Consider the following 23,207-nt stretch of genomic DNA (forward strand, 5'->3'; position numbering starts at 1 on the left):
CCTTACCCTCTGCATTCAACCCCCATCACCATGCAGTATATGCACCCTGAAGTGCAGGATTCATTAAACAGCAATCCAGACAGGACATATGCAAACTTGTGACTGTACAGTTCACCAACCCACACCCCTGCCCTCTTGTTGTGTGTCTGTCTGTCTGTCAAGGAAGTTTTTTTCTTTTCAATAAAACAATTCTTGGCTTTGAAAACAGTCTTTATTATAGCAGATAGTGAAAGATACCTTAGCCCAGTAAAGAAAGAGGCACTGCAAATCATATTATTATTATGGATAATAGAATAACAGTGTAAGCAGTGCAATTCACTCCCATGCAAGGCAGCAAACATTACTGTTGGCTTTCAGCCTCAAATTCTTCCCTCAAGGCATCCCTAATCCTTGTAGCCCTGTGCTGGGCCTCTCTATTAGCCCTGCTCTCTGGCTGTGCATATTCAGCCTCCAGGACTTGAACCTCGGTGGTCCATGCCTCACTGAATGTTTCACCCTTCCCTTCACAAATATTATGGAGGGTACAGCAAGCGCATATAACCGCGGGGATGCTGCTTTCCCCCAAGTCTAGCTTCCCATATAGACATCTCCAGCGGGCTTTTAAACGCCCAAAAGCACACTCCACAGTCATTCTGCACCGGCTCAGCCTGTAGTTGAACCGGTCCTTGCTCCTGTCAAGCTTCCTTGTATAGGGTTTCATGAGCCAAGGCAGTAACGGGTACGCGGGGTCTCCAAGGATCACAGTGGGCATTTCGACATCCCCTACTGTGATCTTCCTGTCTGGGGAAAAAAGTCCCTGCCTGCATCTTCCTGAACAGGCCACTGTTCCGAAAGATGCGTGCATCATGCACCTTTCCAGGCCAGCCTGTGTAAATGTCAATGAAACGCCCGCGGTGATCCACAAGCGCCTGGAGAACCATAGAGAAATACCCCTTATGATTAACGTACTCTGATGCCAGGTGGGGGGAGGGGGGGGGCCAGAATAGGAATATGCGTCCCATCTATCACCCCTCCACAGTTAGGGAAACCCATTTGTGCAAAGCCATCCACAATGTCCTGCACGCTCCCCAGAGTCACGGTCTTTCTTAGCAGGATGCGATTAATTGCCTTGCAAACTTGCATCAAAACGATTCCCACGGTCGACTTTCCCACACCAAACTGGTTCCCGACCGACCGGTAGCTGTCTGGAGTTGCCAGCTTCCAGATTGCAATAGCCACCCGCTTTTCCACCATCAGGGCAGCTCTCAATCTTGTGTCCTTGCGCCGCAGAGTGGGGGCGAGCTCAGCACACAGTCCCATGAAAGTGGCTTTTCTCATACGAAAGTTCTGCAGCCACTGCTCGTCATCCCAGACTTCCATGACGATGTGATCCCACCACTCAGTGCTTGTTTCCCGAGCCCAAAAGCGCTCAACGGTGCTGACCATTTCTGTGAATGCCACAAGCACTTTGGTGTCACACGCGGCAGGAGAATCGATATCGATATCATCGTCAGACTCCTCACTGTCACTTTGGAGCTGAAGGAATAGCTCGACTGCCAAACGTGTTGTGCTGGCGACACTCATCAGCACAGTCCTCAGCAGCTCGGGCTCCATTTGCCACAGAAATCGCGATTCACACAGAGAGTAAAACAGAAAGACACTCACAATGGCGCCAAACGCTGCCGGAAAGAGTGAATGCTGGGATGTGAAGCGATGCACCACGGGGCGCTGGCAAACAGGAAGCGGAATGACCCGCACACTTCCTTCCCCTTCCCACAATACTCAGCGCCAAAATGGGACGAGGTGCTCTGTGGGATAGCTGCCCACAATGCACCTCTCAATACAGTGCTGGAAAGTGCTGCAAGTGTGGCCACACTGCAGCGCTGGTAGCTGTCAGTGTGGCCACACTCCAGCGCTGGCCCTATACAGCTGCATGACCAGCGCTGTAACTCCCAGCGCTGCAACTTGTAAGTGTAGCCAAGCCCTCAGTGTGGCTTGAAACAGAGGATAAGCCAGTTCTCCTAGGCATGTATGCAGTTCTGTATAGGGAAGATTGTTTTGATTAGGCACTGTTGATTGTGCAGTGACCCATATGGGTACAGGCTCAAATAAGATCTTGTAGAAGCTCAGATGCCTTTGGACCCTTGAAGAATACAGGAAGTAGTTCATCATCCACATTTTATGTTCATGTTGCAATGGTAATGCAATATCTGCTTTACCTGCGTGCGAAGACATGCAAATATTTGTTTGCCAAATGCTCTTTTGACATGCCCTTCAGAACTGTCTTCACATGGTGGGAGTTTGGCCAGTGACTTGTCCATTGTGCTTCAGTCTAGCCATCAAAATCAAGTCAGGTCTCTGACGGTCTTTTTCCTCTCACTCTGGTCATACGCACTCTTATCAACTTCAGCTGCAATTTCTGCAGCAAGGGTCCATCACTCCAAGTTTAGCAAGATCTCTGAAACAGTAAGCTCCCTTTGTTTTTATAACATTGAACACAGATTCCCCCAATACAAAATAAGATGATGCAGACACATTTTGCTACTGTATATACAGTAGCAAGTATATTGCAGAAATCGGGATTGAGTGCATCACAAATTGCATGCACAGGTATGAAGCGACACTTGTCAGTTATGCTAGTACTGTAATGGTGCCTGTTTCAATTCACATGTTATCTGTGTTCCATTTCTGGAAATCAGTGAACAGCAAGGCCAAAAGATCTGTATCAGGTGACCTCTAATTACTGTGGTTCCTTTTACACCGTGAGACCCAAAAGCCATATTGGCATGTACAGCAAGCAGAAGGATCCTTTTCTGCTTCCTCTTAAGTACTGTACAGGTTATGGGCTTCTTCAGCACTTGTATTGGTGATGGACTTTGCTATTTCACTATTGGAAAAGCCTCCAGCAAGGAGGAGTGTTTGTATTGGGTGTGCTCCTACACCCTCAGGTACATTTTGAAATATATATTTACAGAGGAATTTTATAATTGACTTGCTTGTTGGATGCCATGTTTGGAAATTTTTCCATGGAGGTACAGTAACTCCTTGCTTAACATTGTAGTTATGTTCCTGAAAAATGTGACCTTAAGCAAAACGATGTTAAGCAAATCCAATTTCCTTATAAGAATTGATGTAAATGCGGGGGTTAGGTTCCAGGGATGCCCCCCCCCCCACACACACACAGTGTATACGTTTTAAACAAACAATTTAATACTATACACAGCAGTGATGATTGTGAAGCTTGGTTGAGCTGGTGAAGTCAGAAGGTGGGATATTTCCCAGGGAATGCCTTACTGCTAAATGATGATCTAGCACTCGGCTGAGCTCTCAAGGGTTAACACATTGTTAATGTAGCCTCACAGTCTACAAGGCAGCACAAATGGAGGGAGGGGAGACAGCATGGCAGACAGATACACACAGTGTGCGTGTGTGAGAGAGAGAGAGATGCGCATTGCCCCTTTAAGTATGCTGACCCCATTGTAAGTACATTGCCTTTTTAAGTAGAGCAGCAAGTTGAAACAGCAGCTGATGCCAGCAAGCTCCCTCTGTCCTGAGCCCTGTCGTGTCCCCTCCACCCCCCGCTCTATAGAGATGGGGTAAGTGTAGAGCAGGGGGGAGGGGAACACCCTGACATTAGCCCCCCTCTTCCCTCTCTCCCTCCACAGCAAGCAGAAGGCTCTGGGTAGCGGCTTCAAGGCAGAGGGCAGGAGCAGCACATGGCAGTGGGGAAAGGGATAGCTGAACTGCCAGCAACTGATAGCCTGCTGGGCGACTGCCGCACAGGGAACTTAGGGGAGCGGGGAGCTGATGGGGGGGTTGCTGGTCCACCCTGGTTCCAAGCCCTCACCAGCTAGCTCCAATGGGCTGCTCTTCCTGCAAGCAGTGGACAAAGCAGGCAGCTGTCAAACAACATTATAAGGGATCATTATGCAACTTTAAACGAGCATGTTCTCTAGTAGATCAGCAACGTAACAATGTTAACCAGGAGGACTTTAAGTGAGGTGTTACTGTACAATGTGTCCACCAATCACCTAATATTTCTTGCATCTAGCCTTTGATCCTGTCTGGCATGGCCTTTCTGCAGTTTTTAGAGTTGTTGTCTTATCTGTCAAATACTTCAATTATGGAATTAGCTGTGTTAAATGCTTTTAGTGTCTGCCTCAAGTACTCAGCAGCCAATTTAATGAATGTGGTGGAATTTGTCTCCAGCCATTGTTTGTATGACAGCCATGGCATCTCTGATTTCTTTGTTACATGCTCTTAGCTCAAGGATTCTTTGAGTTTGCAGTTGATGCCCTAATTGAGTTTTCTGTTCTTATTGTTCCATCAGCATGGAAGAGGGACATAGGCATGGGTCCTATCAGATGACTAAGAACAATTGCCATTCAAACATCTGTCTTACAAATGACAGGGCTCTATCGGAAAACAATTTCTGGACTGGTAGCTGCTGTGATTCTCTTCCTTGCTAGACTTAAATTTGATGGTCTTGGCCGTGTCCGTAAATGTTTTGATGACAGATTTCTTGACTGGACTGAAGAAGCTACATATCCCATCAGAATTGAGTCCACTGATCACAAATCTTTGTTCTTCAGCATCTGCTCCTCTTAGTAGGCACTCTTGTATATCTGACGTTGCATGCAGTCCAGTAGATATGTTGATAAACACCTCTAGAAATAATTCAGGGTAAAAAGGGTTTGCCATATTGTTGATGATGTGGTTGGTAAGAGCTGTAACATGCTCTTCACCCCTCTTCATTATAGAGGCAAGGATTTGTTTGTGGACTTTGTCTTCACTACTACTTGTAGGACACTTCTTTCTTGCATATCTTTTGCATATTCATTCAGGACATGTCTTGTGAGGGTCCATCTGAGAAGGGCTGGTTTCTTTCTTGTCAGTCCAATCCCACTGCTGCCCTTTGAGTCTGACAGTTTTCTCTGTTCCCACGACACTCAAGATTCCATGGAAAGAGCCAGGAGTCTGATGCACAGCAAATTTCCCAGATTCAAAGACATTATGTACTTCAGAGAGATTTAACATATAAAGAATGTAGATTTGTACCTACTTGGCATAGTTGGACCTGTTTTGCAGTAAAGGAGTATGGAAGCATGGCATGGTATGGGTGTGTGTAAGTGAAGTTTCCAATCACTTTTCACTCTGCGTGGACATCTTGAAGTAGTATCTGGAGAAAATAATCCCAGAACATGAATGTTGGAGACTTGCCATACCATCACATCTGAAATTCTTCCAGTAGTAGTAGCCTATGCTGATTTAAAAAAAAAAAGTTCATAAGGTGACTGTATTATTGTAGTGTAATGGTTTTGCTTTGGTTCATTTTACTTAAGTTGGAAGAAAAACATTTTGGGTGACAAACTGCATCCTTAGCAATCAAAACTTCCATAGGTCTGCACATGTCAGTTTTTGATATGCTGCATCCCTTAAATTGGTTCCTCTCTCAAATATTTCTATTTTATGAAGTTTCTTGTCTTGTGTGTGTTTCTCAAGCAAACAATGCAACAGGATCAATCAGTAGAGGACATTCTTGCTTTGTTGGCTGTAGAAGCAGGTGAACATGATGCTCTCTGATCAGAGTCAGTCTGGTTCTGTTTCCCTTCTCCCCACCCCCGCCCAATTATACAACTCTGACATGCCAAATTTGAATTGCTTGAGTATTTCTTAAAACAACCCCTGTGATAGAGTATTAGTGGCAATCTGAACTAGAAAATTCATCCAGTAGCTGCCAATACAATTAATCTCTCCTGGCATCTGCTGCCAGATTCACAGAATTCTGTCTAGCACCTGGTGGCTTTTGCCATTTTTTTTTCATTCTCTTGGTTTTCTTGAAGAAACCCCATTTTTCAAAATTTGTGGAGAGTCTTTTTCTCTTTGGCAATTCAAACTCTACAGGGAAGTTACAGTATATGAAGACTTGGAGAATACGAGACCCTTAAAACTTATATCAAAGTATATTATTAACATTACCACCATTGCTACATTTTTATTTGTTCAAGTATACAGACTTGTGCTAAATTAGATTTATATATTAGCATCAAAATTGCTGTTTTTGATAGAAGCCCAGTATGAAGCTGTGTATTGTTATCACTAACACTGATCTGAACATAAATGTCACTGAATTAAAAAGCTACTTTCTAGAATATTCAAAGGCTAGTAGTACTGCATGCATAGGCATTTACAAATTAAAATCTTCTACTAGACAGACTAGATACTACATGTAGGTAAAAAGATTACAAATGGAGAAGCATTACATTAAGAATTCACATAAATTTGTCTGCCCACTATGCAGTACATACCTGGGGGCATGGAATGAACTGCTACTTTAGTGGGAGACTGATCTGGTCAACAAATAATTAAAAATATAGAACACTATTATAATAATTTGAGAGACCCCATATTCTTAACAGTTAATGTATGAAAAATTTCATACTAGTATATTGTAAAATATTGATATTCACCATTTTTGCCACATGCTAAACAGCTTCATCATTCTGGGAGGGGGAGGGGGAGGAAGTCTTGCCCATGCAAAACCAATTAAAAAAAAATACATTGTCATTTGATAACTTTGACCAATAAACACCACATTAAGATGCTGAAATTAATGTAAACAGTAAAAGCTATAGTCAGTCATGATGCAGTGTTTCTGGAACTGCAAAAAAGACTCTCATTTTGGGGTACCATTGTTTCACCTTGCCTGCAAGCTTACAATGTCTCTTGACATCTCCACATCATACCTCATCTAAATGTACACAAAATAAGCATTAAAATGATGTGAGTCCATTAAACTTCAAAAATATGGCCCTTTTTGGAAAATTGCTACATGCTTATATCAGACTACTATACACTGAATTAGAATAATGTGTTAGTCTTAAATGCACATCAGATGACTCTTTATTATAAAGTAATTTATGGTTTATATAACCCAAAAGCTTGCTTGATGGAAGACATGTGAAAGCATTGCATTCTGTTGAACTGTAAGCAAATCCAGAAATAATAATATTAGGGAAGAAAATTATTTTAATGGATCTCTAAGCAATATTTTGTTTTGGGTTTTCAAAAATAATTAACTGAAGTATTAGGTGTATACCTTTAGTTCTGTTATAGGATTAACTTGTTTCCTTGCGTCCCCACAGAGCTGTTTGAAGGATCAGAGTCCTAATTTCCAACAGTTGAATGTTCAGTACTTTGATAGTTACAACCTTATTTTAAAAACTTTTTTTAAAAATGCCTATCCATGTAGGTGTAAAAGATTATTTTTTTTGCAGACTTGGGTAGTTTTTCATTTATTTGAATTTTTTTACTGAAAGAAGAAATCATAGAATTATAATCCTCAGAACATCTTGTGATGTAGACAAATGTGGTCTCAATTTTTACAAATGGAGAGAATTTAAGTTAATGAGTAACACAGTTAAGATTTATAATTGAGGGGTTTCTGGCATTACATTTTGTGCTAAGGAAATGCCTATTTTGTGTATCCAAAATATTTTTTCTAATTCAAAAGCAAGAAAACAAGTCGTCAAGAGGTGGCTTACCCATTGTGCAGGTATACCTATCTGCAGTCTGATTCTAGTTGTCTTTTCAAAACTACTGCTCCATGTTAGAGCACATTGGCATTTGAAAGAGAGAAAAATTATTTAGCATGATATTGGTCTACGCTTGAAGTTGTTCCTGATTAATTCCACATGTGATCGTGCTCATTATGGAATGGTGCTCTTATTTCAGAATAAGAGTGCCTTGTTCCTCTTTAGCTTAACTCGTTTTTGAAAGTGTCCACACATGGAGTTATCCAGAAACAGCTATTGCACTTAAATTCACACACTATCTTAATCCATGTTCAAGTGAAGGCAAGTTCTAATATATTCAATACACAGGGAAATTAGGTTAGCACAATAGCTATTCTACACAAACCCCTTGTGGATGCTTATTCCACACACACTACCTTTTTTGTAGTTTAGCATAGTCCGCTTTAGGAATAGCTCTTGCCCTTTAAATTTGCGCCCTACCTTATTCTGCACTTACTTCCTGTGTAGACAAGTCCATACTTTCCCCTCTTCAAAAATAGTAGTGTTCATCCTCTCAAGATGATCTGTTGAAATTGTTTAGTATTTTAGTGGTTGTTTACACTTGAAAGTTAATTTGGATTAATCTGGGAGTGTAAATTTCAAGAAAAATAGCTGTTCTAAATAACTCCATGTATTTTACATAATAGACAGTAATAGGGAATGGACAGACTCTCAAAATTCACCCTCATTGCTCTGAAAAGTGATTCTTCTCTCCAGATACTTGACATTAATTTTGGCAACATCTGTTATACCTCATGCTGCTCTATGTGCTGATAATAAGTAATAGTTTGGGATCGTTTTGGCAAATAGTAAATAGAGCAAGATTTGCATTTTTATTTGGGGGATGTATTTCTCTCCTCCTCCTTCCACTTACTCTCCCCACTCCCATTTCTTCACATTCTCTGTAGCTGTGCTTTGCGATGATCATTGACAGGATCCCTCCCCTTCCGTCCCCTCTGATCACTCAGACAGTGAACTGACCGGAGTGGGGTGGGGAGCAGCTGTTTAATCCTCTGGATGCGGACCAGGGCGCATCGCATCCTCTAATGAGAGCTGGGCCATTGGCTGCACTGGGCTAGGCTGGGCGCACGCGTGATTGGAATGTGGTTGTATTGGCTCCGGCTCTAGTGCAGCCAGTGGGTGCGGGCGGAGACTGGGCGCTGGAGACGGAATGGAGGCGCAGTCGACTTCGGAGATGGGGTAGGTGAAACTGGGAGGGCACCGCACGCCGGCCGAGCCATGCTGGGCTGTAATATTTAGTGCCTCTGTCTGTTGCTGTTGGCAGTGCGTGCGCCTTTCCGGGCTGCTGCAGGGAGAGGAGCCTGTTTTATCCCCGTTGCTGCAGCGAGGAGCTCAGGATGGATTTCCTGTGGTTCTGATCAGTGTGTTTGACAGGCGAGGAGGAGGCGGCGGCGAGCTGGGGAAGGGAGAAGAAAGCGGCTTTTGTAGCTAGAAAATAGTGTTTTTTTAAAAGGTTTGTTGACATAGAAAAGAGGAAAAAACAGTATCTAAGGAAACGGACATAGGGCAACAAAGAATGTAGCAGATTCATTGCGAGGAGGAATGAGAGCTTGAGCCCATTGAAGTCGTCGTCCTCCCTCCTGCCGCAGCAGCCGTGACTGCCAGAGAAAGGGACACAAAGCAGGGAAGGAGATGCCTTGATGTGAATCTAACAGCTCCACAATGAAGGCATTCTGGAGGGAGGATGAGGCAGGTATTGCAGAGTATGGCATTCTCTTGCACTTTTTAAATGTTAAAATTTTGCTTTGGGGCGGTATGCATGCTGTTGTGAAACTGCAAAAGCCACCTCTTTGGGTGTTACAGATACCGGTGTCTTTGTTAGTGACAGGACGCGGTGGTGGCTTACTCTGCAGTTGACTGCAGCAGCTTTTGCTCCTCTGCTGAAAAAGGAGAAAGCTGCAGAGGGATGAGAGGTTGTGCTGCACTGCTGCGCCCAAAAATGCATTTAAAGCATAAGGTTCAGTGGCCAATTGTAACCCACGTAGCAGCAGAAATATTGAGGGATTTAAAAAAAATGAAAAATAAAGTGTATGTTTGAACACCAAAACACACTGACTTGTTAAAAAATTATTTAACATTACAATGAGATGCTCAGATCTGTGAATTTAACCTGAATACTCTTGGAAATCTTAATAAATTATGTATGAAGCAGTGGTCCTTTCTTTCTCTTTGTCAGACACAGCTTTTATTCTAGTAATTAGGTCATCTGCAACCAAATCACTTTTAGTTTTGCAAAAATGTAAAATAGTTTTTTAGAAGGTGAACAAGATGCTGAATAATTTGAATCAGTATTTAAAATTTACTGTTTAAAATTAGTTGAATTTTAATTTGATTTGTCTGTCATCTTTGGACTTGAATATAAGCCATAGGCAGCATTTTTCATTAACAGAAGCTTGTTTTTCTTAAGGGATCAGGAAGACAAAATACATTCAAAAATACTTTTTTAAAAAAGAAGTATATTTTGTACTCTTCCAGATATATAGATATATTTTCAGTAAACTCTGTTATGCATATGTGGTTAGTGTGCTTTAGAATGCCTTAATTTTATATTTTGAATAGCATTTCCCCCCCACCCTCTCCCCCCAATGAGCAGAAATGGTACTTGTTCTATTGTTTCTAAATCAGTTTTCATGGTTGAAAATGCCCCTTAATGTTCTTTCTTCTTAATATATTAATAAATAGTGAAGTTTTCTGTCAAATCCAATAATTGTAGACTTCTGATTATTTCATCAGAGTAATGGGAGTCTCATGAAGCACTTAATCTTCCTTTTTAAACTGCCTATAATATACACACTAAAAGTAGTTAGTTGGACCAGGACTCTTAAATATTTTTAATAAAGCTCCTAAGAACCTCCTAAAGTGCCTGCCAATAAATTTACTTTTATTTTTGTTAAATGTAAGGTTTTTATCACCAATACTGAATGACACACAGAATGAAAGCATAATAGGAATGGGGACCGATAGAAAACTTAAACTATAAACCTTAATTTTCTACACACTGTAAATTAGCTTGAGTATAGATCTCAGGCTTCCTATCTGATAACGGGATATATTTTAGCTGGGTTAATATGTTAAAATATGACCTGAGGATTTATAAAACGGTAGTGTAATTTGGATCAGAAGTTAAACACTGTACCGAAGGTGTGTGTTTGTACAAAACTGAATGTGAATTTTAGTTGCTTAATCTGTCTCAAGATACTCGTAATCCTAATGATTCAAAGGCACTTTTCCTTTTTCCCCTGAGAGATACTTTTCCTTTTTCCCCTGAGAGATACAACACTATGGGGATGTTTCTTGCTTGAATTATTTTTATTTATTTTTTTAAACCGTACAAGAGCTGTTTTGTACACCTGGCTAAGTAGTTTCCATTTCTAACAGCGGGACAGTTTCTAGTAGCATCATGAGTAAAAGATGGTTACTAAATTTAGGCCCCAATTCCACAAATAATGACTCCCTGCATGGATGATGGACCATGTTTGGGAACCATATTTCTAAAAGGATGCATTTTGTGAGCAAGCTCATAGGACAAGTGTAAATTCAAGGCAGACCTTCACGTTTATAGTCAAAAATCATGATTCATAACTCATGGTGTAACTTCCGTTATAATTCAGTGTAGTCTGGGAAATAAATAGATCTAATTGACCCCTTTGGTCTATGACTACTTATTGTGGGGTTTATATTTCTATTAAATATTCCATCAACTCAATTGTATTAATATTTTAATTAACTTGATTACTTTTTCATGAATTTAGTGAAAACTAAACTTCTTCATCCTTGGTGGTATAGCTTTAAGTAGGTCATGCTGGTAGGAAACTGGGAGATTAGTAGTGTCAAAAAAAAACTGAAGATGAGCTCTGCGTAAGCTCAAAAGTGTGTCTCTTTCACCAACGGAAGTTGGTCCAGTAAAAGATATTATCTCGCCTACCTTGTCATGCTAAAAAAGACGCAGACTTCCAGCTGGTTGTATTTTTTAAGATGCATAATGTTGTGTGTGAATACATGCTAACGTACTTCCTTGAAGACTAATGGTTTCCCATTCTCTTTAGGTGTTGGCTGAAGATGATACTAATGGATTACCATAGTGTGAAAAAAGATTAAGGGTGATACAATTCTAACCCTTAATACTTGATATTTTAAAATAAAAAAGTTTTTGTATTGCCCAATTTTGTAAATGTTTGACTGAAATTGATGTTTGCAGTTACGAATGAGCTTTTTATAGATATTAATGCCTAGGACTTTTAAATAATAGTCATTTTTCAGAAGTCAGATAAATGGAAGGTTGCAAGAAATAAAAAATAACAAAGCATACATAGAGAAGGCTAATGAGCCATGAGTAATTTAGCCAAAATTATGATTAAGAATGAGTGTACATATCTGTGAATCACCCTTGGACCAGTATAGTTTGATTCATATGATGTCTGAACTACTTTGTGTTAAATGTAGACTCATCTAAGGGCAGATTTTCTTCTTTTCGAGGACTGAATGCAGTGGGACTAACAATCTAGGGAACTTCCCAATCCCGAATTCTAAAGCAAAGAATTTTTTTTTCCTGGGCTAATAATGAAAGCTGAAGTTAATATGCTTATATATAACTTGTTCAAATTAATGATTTTTAATTTTCCCACTTTACTTTTTGCTAGTAATATGATTATTTTCAGGATCTATAGGTGATATTTTGTAAGAATCAGAACTGTGCTTTCTTCTTTTAAGACCAGAACTGATTTTAAAATAAGATTCCCCTATCCACGACAAGCAAGGGAATTCAGAGTTAAGACTAAATCTCCATCTGTACTGCCCTTGACGTGGGCAGTACCAGTATCCTGCAAAAAAATTTTGGACTATAAGCTGATTCCGTACCTTGTCCACTCAAACCTCAAATGTAGCAGCCCTTGCTGTTAGGAATTGTCATCTCATTTTATGGTTTACCAAGAATGGAGTAGGGGGACCAAGATTGAGACCAGAAACATAGTGCTTTCTTTCCAAGGATTTGATCCATTCACCAGTAGTAGTCAAAGAAGCTGCTGGCAGTCAGGGCTGCCACCTCTAATTCTGGGCCATGCCTTCCTATGTGATTTTTTTTTTAAAGTAGGGAACACAAAGGACCCCCCACCCAGTAATGAGATTGTCAGCACCTCTTTTGATATGGGAAATCTGCCCCTCTCCACAATTCAATAATCCAAACAATTCTTAAAAAAGCACCGCTTGATGTTAGAGACCTTGCATGAGTTCCTGCCCAGTGTTTAACCAAAAAATAATAATAATAATAAAGCTTAAGCAAGCTAATTGACACTCTCCAGTGCCACCTGTTGGCTCCCATTATCCTGGATTCTTCTCTCAGGCTTCAGGTCAAGGCTCAGAACGAACAAACAGCACTTGTAGCTTTGGTGAATGACCACCTCCCGTCCACATACAATGGAAATATCTCTATTTACCGTGCAGAACTATTTTGTCATTTGATACCATTGATAGTCATGTATTCCTGTTCTGCTTCCAGTAGTCTTCAGGGATAAACTGATATACCCTGAAATAGCTCAGATATGTCCTCTTACACTAAATCCAGAGGGTCATTACAGGCATAGTCCTCAGAGGACTCTGCAACTAAGGTGCAGACCCCTCTCCATAATGAGACAAATGGTGAGATAAACAGTGTGCAGTGCCAGCCATACATATCCTTTGCATTAGATATAAACAGAGCTCTGTCTTCTAGCTTCCAATTGAAATCAGTACCTGGATAAAGAGCAGCTGACTAGATCTGAATCCAGATAAGGCTGAGGTGAAGCAGATAGGAAGAGGGAAGTACTTTGGAGAACTTGTCTCTCTGCTGAAGAGGCCATACTAATCTATGCATGTATGAACTTTGAGCTTTATTGTTGCAGTCTCTTTTATCTAGGAAAGAAGCCACATGCCATTAAAAAGCATCAGCTAGTATGAACTGCATTAACAGATCTTTGTATCAGCCCAGCTTCCTATTAATAGATCACTTGGCGTATTGCTTTCTGACTGGCTACCCAGGCCCTGATCCAAAGCCCAATGAAGTCAATTGTTAGACTTCTCAAAGAAGTCTAGTTCAAGGTACATGTCCTGATACTCAAAGCCCTCCATGGAATTAGCCTTAGCTTCTTGAGCAGTTACATCTTCCTCCATAGCTATGACAGCATTTTTCACCAGAGCAATGAAATTGTTGAACAATAGGAGGCTTGTGAGTTGAGAAGACAGAATTTTTTACAGGGATTGGACCTAGAATATGGGATTTACCCCTGCAGGAAATATGCAGTACATTAAAATCAAAGTGCCTAAATCCAGTGAGTGTTAAGGGCGTTCAGTAATTTTTCAGGAGGGACTGAGCATCTTACAGGATCAAGCTATAAATGTAAAACTCATTTTTTGGACTTTGGCAAGTTCTACAGACATACCCAGCCAAACAAAAAGTAATCAAAATACTTCTGTCCTGTCCTGTGTTTGTTTTATTTTTAAATATTTTGAGGCACTCCTGATAGATACTGTGTTGATGAGAGCTAAGCAAGCACTTAGAAAAAGAGTGATATGTTTGCTATGTGAAGCTACTTTGGGAGAAAAATGGAGTACTGTGGCCCAGTGAAAATTCTTTCTATCGCAAACTTTAAATACCAAAATCAGCTTTTTAGGTTAAAACAAACGTATTGGTGTCTTAACACTGACTATGCACATAGCAATTTCCCTGCCCCTTCTTGTGTGTTTACCAGTTGACAAATGTTTTCTTTCTTCTCGCAACAAACATAGTTTAAAATTTATAATAAACTATTAAACTCTTAATTTAAAAAATCTAAAAGAAAATGTCTTAAAGGAAATCCCAACTATTCAGTAATTTTACATCCAAGTGTCTTCCCTTCATACTGCTTTTAATATGAAAGTTGTATTTGACAGTTTAATATTACTTGATGGGTACTTAATGTATATTCGACGTTTGAAATGTAGTGTTCCAAAATGTAGCCATGACCTGAAATGCAAAGGGAAAACCAAGAGCATGGAAATAATTTTAATAAGCAGATATTTAAATATTTACATGTCCATCGGCAAAGAGCAATTTGACTTTAATCCTATGAGTATTCTACTATCCTCTCCTGTTTAATGTCTCCATCTCCAAAGTAACAGATTTGGGGACAATCTTTAATAGAAGAAAAAATGCTGGGAATACAGTGCTATACATTTTAGGCCAGTACAATTGCTGATAAAGTCTTTCTTTTCCCCATTCTTTCTCTCCCCCCCCCCTCCCTTTTACCTTCCTCTACCCTCTGCTCTTTCACTTTTTCTCTTCTGTCACTGATTCCTGCTCTCCTGGATACCCGCCAACTGCCCTGGTGACTCCATCCTCTTCCAGCTGCTGACTTCCCTTGCCTCTACCTTTATTCTCTTCCTTACTTCCCATATGAATTTTTTTCATTCTCCTTTAGCCAGCGCCAATCACAATACAAGCATACCATAATCCTTCCATTCTCAATAAACTGTTCTGCAGTTCCCTCCTTTTTCAAATACTGACTTATCTCCTTCCTTCATCTTTAGGCTCATCAAATGTACTTTTTGTGAAAGCTGCCTCAAGTTTCTCCAACTTCATCATGGATCTTATCTAATCTAATCTGGCTTCTACCCTTTCTGTTCTAGTGAAATTGCTTGCATGTAGGTCTCTGAGTTCTTACTAGCCAGATATAAGAACCCATACTTCATTGTCATCTTTGTTTACCTTTCTGTTGCTTTTGAAACTGCTGATCCTTCTTGCTATCTTGTCCTTCCTTGGCTTTCATAACTGACCTTTTAGGTCTCTTACCTCTTTGAATATTCCTTCAGTGTCAAGTTCCACTTTCTGTGGGCAATCCCACAGTGCTCTGTCCTAGATCTCCTTTTCTCTCTCAAACTTTCCTGTTAATGGTCTCATTCACTTGCATGGTTTCAATTAGTCCCTTTATGCAGATGACTCTCAAAGCTACCTCTCCACTTTTGCCTGGCTGTCTCTCTCAAATCCTGCATCTCAAGCAGTGTTTTTGATATCTCCTGTTGTCTCACCGTAAGTGTAACGTGGACAAAACTGAATTGTTTTTTCCCCAAGCCCTCTCAACTGTCTCATTTCTCTGTCACTGACTACGTCACTCTCCTCGCTGTCACTTAAGTTCACAATCTGGGTGTCCATTTTTACATCTTGCTATACTGTCCCATAAATCTAGGCAGTGTCCCTGTCTTGCTGCTGCTGCTTTCTCCACATCACTAAATTCCAACCTAGTCTCTCAGTACACTCATCTGAAACTCTTTCATCAGGCCTTTCTATCCTGTCTTTACTATTACAACCACTGCCTCTTTAGTTTCCTTGATACCTGCATTGCAGCCCACCTCCACTCCATTCAAAATATAGCTGCCAAGCTCATCATTTTAGTGCAGGGGTCGGCAGCCTTTCAGAAGTGGTGTACCGAGTTCATTTATTCACTCAAATTTAAGGTTTCACGTGCTGGTAATACATTTTAACATTTTTAGAAGGTCCTTTCTATACATCTATAACTAAACTATTGTTGTATGTAAAGTAAATAAGGTTTTTAAAATGTTTAAGAAGCTTCATTTAAAATTAAATTAAAATGCAGAGCCCCCTGGACAGGTGGCCAGGACCCGGGCAGTGTGAGTGCCACTGAAAATCAGCTAGCGTGCCGCCTTCGGCACCCAGGCCATAGGTTGCCTACCCCTGTCTTAGTGCATCGTTCTGATAATTGGCTCCTCCTTTTTCCCACCACATCAAATTCAAAATGTGTTTTCTTGCCTTGTTTTCTTGCATTTCTGGCCCTCTCTATTTGCTATTGTATCTTATCAAGTTGCTCCCCACTCTCCTAACTTTCTGAACTGGTGCCCTCATCTGCTTGCTGCTTTACATCTCTGAGATGCATTTTTGTGCCTTCCTCCATACACTGCTTACTTACAAAACACCTCCAAAAACAGTAATTAAATTAGCCATGTTCTCTTTCTTCAAATCCTTCCTCAAGACCCTTCTACAGTGGTGCATATCTTTTGCCACTACCACGATACAGATATTTACGTAGTAGCAATCTCTCTTCCTTTTGGTCTCTTGTGTTTTGTTCGTTCCTTCTGTTGGCCTTTTTTCTTTCATAGAAAGAATTTTTAAAAATTAATTTACAACTCGTGATATTATTCCAATTCCTATTTGTGTTCTTACCTTTTCTGTTCCTTCTGTGCCACCTCTCACTGCTTACATAACTCTCCAACCTGAGGTCTGATCTGTTGTGCAACATACATTCACAAAGTGAAACTAGCCTGTGGTGTGCAAAGAAAAGGAAAGGAAGACACAGGAGAGTCATTTGCATGGAAATGGTTAAGTGGACATGACATAAGCTACATAAAGAAGACAGGAGAGAGTGAATGAGGAAAAATACCCCTGTAGTGTGTGTGTACCAAAAAAAAAAAAAAAAAAGGCCTACAAATATACCTGCCTAGGGAAACAAACAAATTTGAATTTTAATTCCTGATGATCTCATTTGTTGTTGTATCAGAAAATAGAAACTTGTAGATTATCAATACACAGCGATGTTAAGCAGGACTTTATTCATTTGTATTTTTATAGATATTTTCTACCAAATTACACAAATAGGAGATAAGGTTTGGAGCAGACATTATATTATAAATAAAATCTTATCTTCTCATGAGCATTGACCACCCCAGACATTACCTAGAATTTTTCTCACGTGGTAACTGGGGAAAAATGTGAGATTCCATGTGTCAGTTTTAAAAGCCTTGATTTTTCCTGGACTTTGAAAACTGAATAATCCTCTCACAGCTCCTAGAGGTGGTCACTCCAGGTCAGGACTGATGCATGTTGGCAATATGATATAAAGAAACGTACTGTTCTCTCCGATGTGGTAATTTGATCATGAAGGAAACATCTTATTTTTATTACAGTAAGGGACTTTTTACAATTACTACATTTGAGAACAATATTTTTTCAAAGATAAAGTTTAGTGCTTGTACTTACTAGTAATGCATACCATCAAACCAATTACTTAGTATAAACTTTAAAATAGTTAAAAGTTAAAATTTCTGTTTTAGTAAATTTTCAAATCTTACTGCTTTTTGAAGACTTTCTGAGGTAGTAGCATCATTGATGTAAAATATTTTTCCTAATTGTCTTAATTGAACAAATACTACTCTCAGGGCTGTCCAGTGAACATACTAAACAGAATCAGTTATATTCATTTTAGCACCATTGGAAAAAATGTAAGAATGGTTATGTGCTAAAGAGAAAAGGACAATATAGGGACAAGACTTAATTTTTAAACTTCTAGGAAGGTAGTCTAATAGATTTATTTTTTTTAACTACGTGGTCCTATATAGAGAGAGTACTGACCCTCATTGCCATATTTTTCATTCATGTGAAAAATGGTTACAGATTTTAACTCCCTTATTAAGATAGATTCGACCATACTCCCTTATTAAGATAGATTCGATCATACTTCCCAAGAAGTTGCATGGGATCATGTAATTACTTTCTTTCAATTCATATGACATTTAAAGAGGCTTTTGTTTGTAATGTAATAGTTCTTTAATAAAAGAAAACAGAAAAAACAAAACGATTCCATCACCTGACACTTTATCAGAGCCCATCTCCTCTACTAGGCATGCAGTACGAGTCCCATTTTACAGACACCTTAGCGAAGCTGCATGATTTTGGTATATTCAGTTTGAGAGGCAGTGTAGCTAAGTGATTGAGGCTTGGGTCCACCATACTAGAAGTCTGAGTTCAAATCCCAGTTCTGCCAAAAGTTACCTTGTACAACACTTGAAATCATCTGTTATGTCATATGTGAGATTAAGGAATACTTGCTTGCCTCTTTGATAATGCTAGTCTGTGAAAGTGGTGAGACTAGAACTAGATAGGTAGTCTTCTGACTCCTAACCCAGTGATCCTTCCCTTGAACTGTAAATGATTAGGGGGCTGGAGCACATGATTTGTGAGGAGAGGCTGAGGGAACTGGGATTATTTAGTCTGCAGAAGAGAAGAATGAGGGGGGATTTGATAGCTGCTTTCAACTACCTGATAGGGGGTTACAAAGAGGATGGATCTAGACTGTTCTCAGTGGTAGCAGAGGACAGAACAAGGAGTAATGGTCTCAAGTTGCAGTGGGGGAGGTTTAGGTTGGATATTAGGAAAAACTTTTTCACTAGGAGGGTGGTGAAGCACTGGAATGGGTTCCCTAGGGAGGTGGTGGAATCTCCTTCCTTAGAGGTTTTTAAGGTCAGGCTTGACAAAGCCCTGACTGGGATGATTTAGTTGGTGATTGGTCCTGCTTTGGACTAGATGACCTCCTGAGGTCCCTTCCAACCCTGATATTCTATGACTGTAGAGTGTTTTGATGGATGGCAGAGGAAGAGAAGGTGGCTTGATCTGTTTTGCCTATATCCCTTCTGGAAATCTAGCTCATGCTTATCATATATAGAGGAAACAGAAGGCTTAACAGGGCCTGGGAGAATGGGCTGTGCATTGGAATTAAAATTAAAAGAGCCTTTAACAAGTTGTTGTCCTTTACAATCTGGTCAGATTTTCTGGGGGAAAGTGAAAGGCACTGCTGTGACCTCAGGAATAGGATCGGCTTTAGGCACCAGCAAACCAAGCACGTGCTTGAGGCAGCACAATTTCAGGGGCGGCATTCCGGGTGCTCTCGGAGGTGGTTTTTTTTTGTTGTTTTGTTTTGCCTTGTTGCGCTCTTGGAGGTTTTTTTGTTTTGTTTGTTTGTTTTTGCTTGGGGTGGCAAAAAACCTAGAGCCAGCCCTGCTCAGGAGTATCTGTCTGTCAAATTTGTTTTCTACTCCAAATCTTGGAGGATTTAGAGCTGTACACATTTCTTTAATTTAGAAAAACTATCTTTTACTAATCTTGTTCTCTGAAATAGCTGTACAGTTTTAGTTCAAACTTTCTCAAAATTCAACCCAAATAAGAAAAATTTCAACCTGAATAGTTAATTCATCAAAGTTATAAACAACTGAAAACAAAGGGTTACAATGGAAAGTGTTGGCCAGCCTTAACTATAGGCATCATTACTACTCCACCTATAATGTAAATATATGGAATTTAATATTTTAGAATAAACAAGTTGTTTAGATTTGTAATTTGACATTCTATAACATTTTGTTGCCTCTGGATTCTGACAAGGCCAAGAGTTATATATTCTCAGCATGTTCCGTTCAAAAATATGAAGCTATTGGTAACAAAAGTAGTTGTTTAGGCTGATAAATCACTAAAGATGTTTAAAGAAATACTTTTATGAAGCCAAAATTCAGAGTTGTGGGTGTATCCCAGACTGTCATGACTGGCCTGCTTAAGCAGAACCTATTCAGATTACTGAATAGATCGTTACTTTATTTCCAACAAAAAAAAATTGACTAATGCAGACTCATAAGATTTCATATAAGTCAATTATTTTTGTCTCTCTCTGTTAGGGTTTCAATCTAAAAAACCCTCTGAGTTCCTTGACCATTCTTTTAATATCCTATATTGACAATTGTAGAAGTCCTTATTCAGATCTAATGCTGTATACATCTAAATCTGACTTTTGAAGACCTTTGTTTAGCTGTCTGAGTTATGCGAAGTGGTCATTCTGCATGGAAGTGTATTGTCAGAAGGAACACTGTAGTGGTTTTATGTTGCTAGGAGAATTCTGCAGTAAAATGGAGAATTTCCAGAGAGATGACTAAATATTAAGGAAGTGAGACAGTTTGATGGAAAGAGATGCGGTGTTAATCGCTGTTTAGTTTGTATACTATCTTTCATATAAAATCACCCTGTACTGTTTTATTAACTGTACACAGATACAGCATAAGGGAATAGTGTGGTTACAAAATGACTTGAGTGACAAGTTGGGAGTAGAATCTAAAAGTAGATAGCAAAAGCAAGAGAAGAGCTGGGAAGAAAATCTGCTGATCTAAAGTGGAGAGAATGAAGGCATGGAGAATAGTAATAACACGTTCTTAGTGCTTCATCCATAGGTCCCAAAGTGTTTAACAAAGGGAGATAAGTATCATTATACCTGTTTTGCAGACTGAGAAACAGAAAAAAATGAAATGATTGAGATCACACATCAGGTCAGCACCAGAGCCAACAATAAAATTTAGGTCTGACTCTCAATCCAGTGCCCTATCCACTGCATCCTGAATAGATAATATGGGCAATATTATGGAGGTTAAAGTAGTTCTTGCAGAAATTGTGGATGTGATGGAAGGAGATTAATTTGGGTTCAAGGAGAATGCCCGTTTCTGGGGGACTTGGTAAAGGAAGAGATGGTTGAAATGGTATTAGAGAAAATGTTACTGAAAATATGATTAAAAGACATCAGACTTAGATACTCAGCTAGAGGAAGCTGGAACAGGAGTTTGTTTGGTGACAAAGATACATGGAGATAGGCACAAAGTTTAGTATTTCATTCTGGGTTGTATACTGTCCTCATCCCTGTAGTATATGGGAGTGTTCCAGAGTGCGTTAAGTGACATGACTAACATCTGTCACATGTGGTTCATTCTTTCTCTCACAATTTCCCCCACGTGGAGTGGATGAATGTAGTGTAATGTTTTTTTTAATAGGGATACACTGTTAGATATTGTATTACCAATGCCAACATTAAAAAAGCTTGTACTTGGAAGGTGGGAGGTTTGTGATAATCCTTAATTCCTGTGAGAGTTCATTCCAAAGTCTGGACCAGTCCCCAGGAAGGCTCTGATGTCAGCAATATGAGTTTTTACCTTTGTGGTATACAGTTTTGTTGTGCTTGAGGAGCAGTTTTATGAACCACAGTTTCATCTGAGATTTAGATGATCTTTTTAGGTATCTTGGGCCACTGAGCACCTTGACAACGGGGATCAAGATCTTGAGCTTGACTGTTCTCTGGGAAGCCAGTGTAGAGAATATATAGGACAAGTTTGATAGGCTCACTGTAGCCTGTTGCTGAAGAGATGCTCTGCTGTTTTTCTGTACTAGTTGCAATTTCCTAAAGGCTGATGGCTGCATGCCCAGGAATATTGAATTGCTGTAGTTAGATGGGAGGTGACAAAGCTGTGTATTACTGAGGTGGTCATCCGCCAGATTGGAATAGTTTCCCTGCCAACCAGAGGTGTTAGAAAGCATTACTCATGGGTGCTGCTATGTGAGAGCTTAGTGTCAATGAGCAATCCAGGAGTACTACTAAATTGCATATGGATCAGAGAGGAGAAAGTGGTAAATACATTTTTCCATTTCATATAAGAACATAACATAAGAACGGCCATACTGGGTCAGAGCAAAGGTCCATCCAGCCCAGTATCCTGTCTACCGACAGTGGCCAATGCCACTGAACTGGATTGTCAGAAGGACCTAACACGTAATAATCAAGTGATCTCTCTCCTGCCATCTGTCTCTACCTTCTAACAAACAGAGGTTAGGGACACCATTCCTTACCCATCCTGGCTAATAGCCATTAATGGACTTAAGCTCCATTAATTTATCTAGTTCTCTTTTAAACCCTGTTATAGTCCTAGCCTTCACAACCTCCTCAGACAAGGAGTTCCACAAGTTAACTGTGCGCTGTGTGAAGAACAACTTCCTTTTATTTGTTTTAAACCTGCAGCCCATTGATTTCATTTGGTGGTCCCTAGTTCTTATATTATGGGAACAAGTAAATAACTTTTCCTTATTCACTTTCTCCACACCACTCATGATTTTATATACTTCTATCATATCCCCCCTTAGTCTCCTCTTTTCTGAGCTGAAAAGTCATAGCCTCTTTAATCTCTCCTCATATGGGACCCATTCCAAACCTCTAATCATTTTAGTTGCCCTTCTCTTTTCTAATGCCAGTATATCTTTTTTTGAGATGAGGAGACCACATCTGTACACAGTATTCAGGATGTGGGCATACCATATATAAGGGCAATAAGAGATTCTCCATCTTATTCTCTGTCCCTTTTTTAACGATTCTTAAATGATTTCAGCTCCTTAGTATTCGATGGCTGAGACCAGTGCCTTGAAGGACTCTATGGATTATAGATTTAGATTGTAATGTATCTAGTTTTAAATGGTCTTCAAAAATAATTTTCTTATTTATGCTTGATCTAGGCTTTCTTAATAAAAATCCTTACCTAAAATTGCTTAATTTCAATTTGATATTTTTAATGATCTTTGAATCAATAAGCATTTCTTTGACTTTATACTAAACTGAGAAATCTGTGCAGGATCTCACAGCTGTTCCACTAATGTTGCTTCACTTTCTAAATTAAAGCTCATGAAAATTTGAAATATTCCAGTAACTTCCGGTAGTTCTGCTCTGCACATAGCAATTTAACGTTATTAGAGTTCTTGGCATTTTTCAATGCCTAAATTTGGAAATAATGGGGGCCTGGGATGTATGTAAAACTTAGTTTTTAGAATGTTGCAAATTTTGTTTAAAAGGGTTCTGTAAAAACGTACTCTGTATTTTTGTGTGTATTTTTTTCTGATTAACAAATAATCACAACAAAACATTCTAAACATCTGTAGGATTGTAGACAGATTACAGACAAGATATGAAACTGAAGAAAGGCACAGGTTACAGCGGTTATGCATTGGCCTCAAGTTAGAATATGTATTTTTGGTGGCATAAGGGT

The 23,207-nt window shown here is 39.7% G+C and overlaps 1 protein-coding gene across 6 annotated transcripts in view; it reads left to right on the top strand.

Annotated features, from left to right (window-relative positions):
* The window catches only part of APC (APC regulator of WNT signaling pathway), a 202,775-nt gene that overhangs the window by 17,635 nt on the left and 161,933 nt on the right, over positions 1-23,207 (top strand). The window contains exons 1-2 of one of the 6 annotated variants that reach the window (XM_039545891.1): positions 8,558-8,753; positions 8,839-9,277. The exons of 2 other annotated variants lie outside the window; for them this stretch is intronic. The gene's annotated coding sequence lies outside the window, so the exon portion shown is untranslated. Of the gene's footprint in view, positions 1-8,557; positions 8,754-8,838; positions 9,278-23,207 lie in introns of those variants that run through there. 3 more of the 6 variants (XM_039545888.1, XM_039545890.1, XM_039545889.1) reach the window with 3 other exon arrangements.

Source organism: Mauremys reevesii, linkage group 6 (genome assembly GCF_016161935.1).
Source record: "Mauremys reevesii isolate NIE-2019 linkage group 6, ASM1616193v1, whole genome shotgun sequence".
In the NCBI taxonomy this organism is placed as follows: domain Eukaryota; kingdom Metazoa; phylum Chordata; order Testudines; family Geoemydidae; genus Mauremys; species Mauremys reevesii.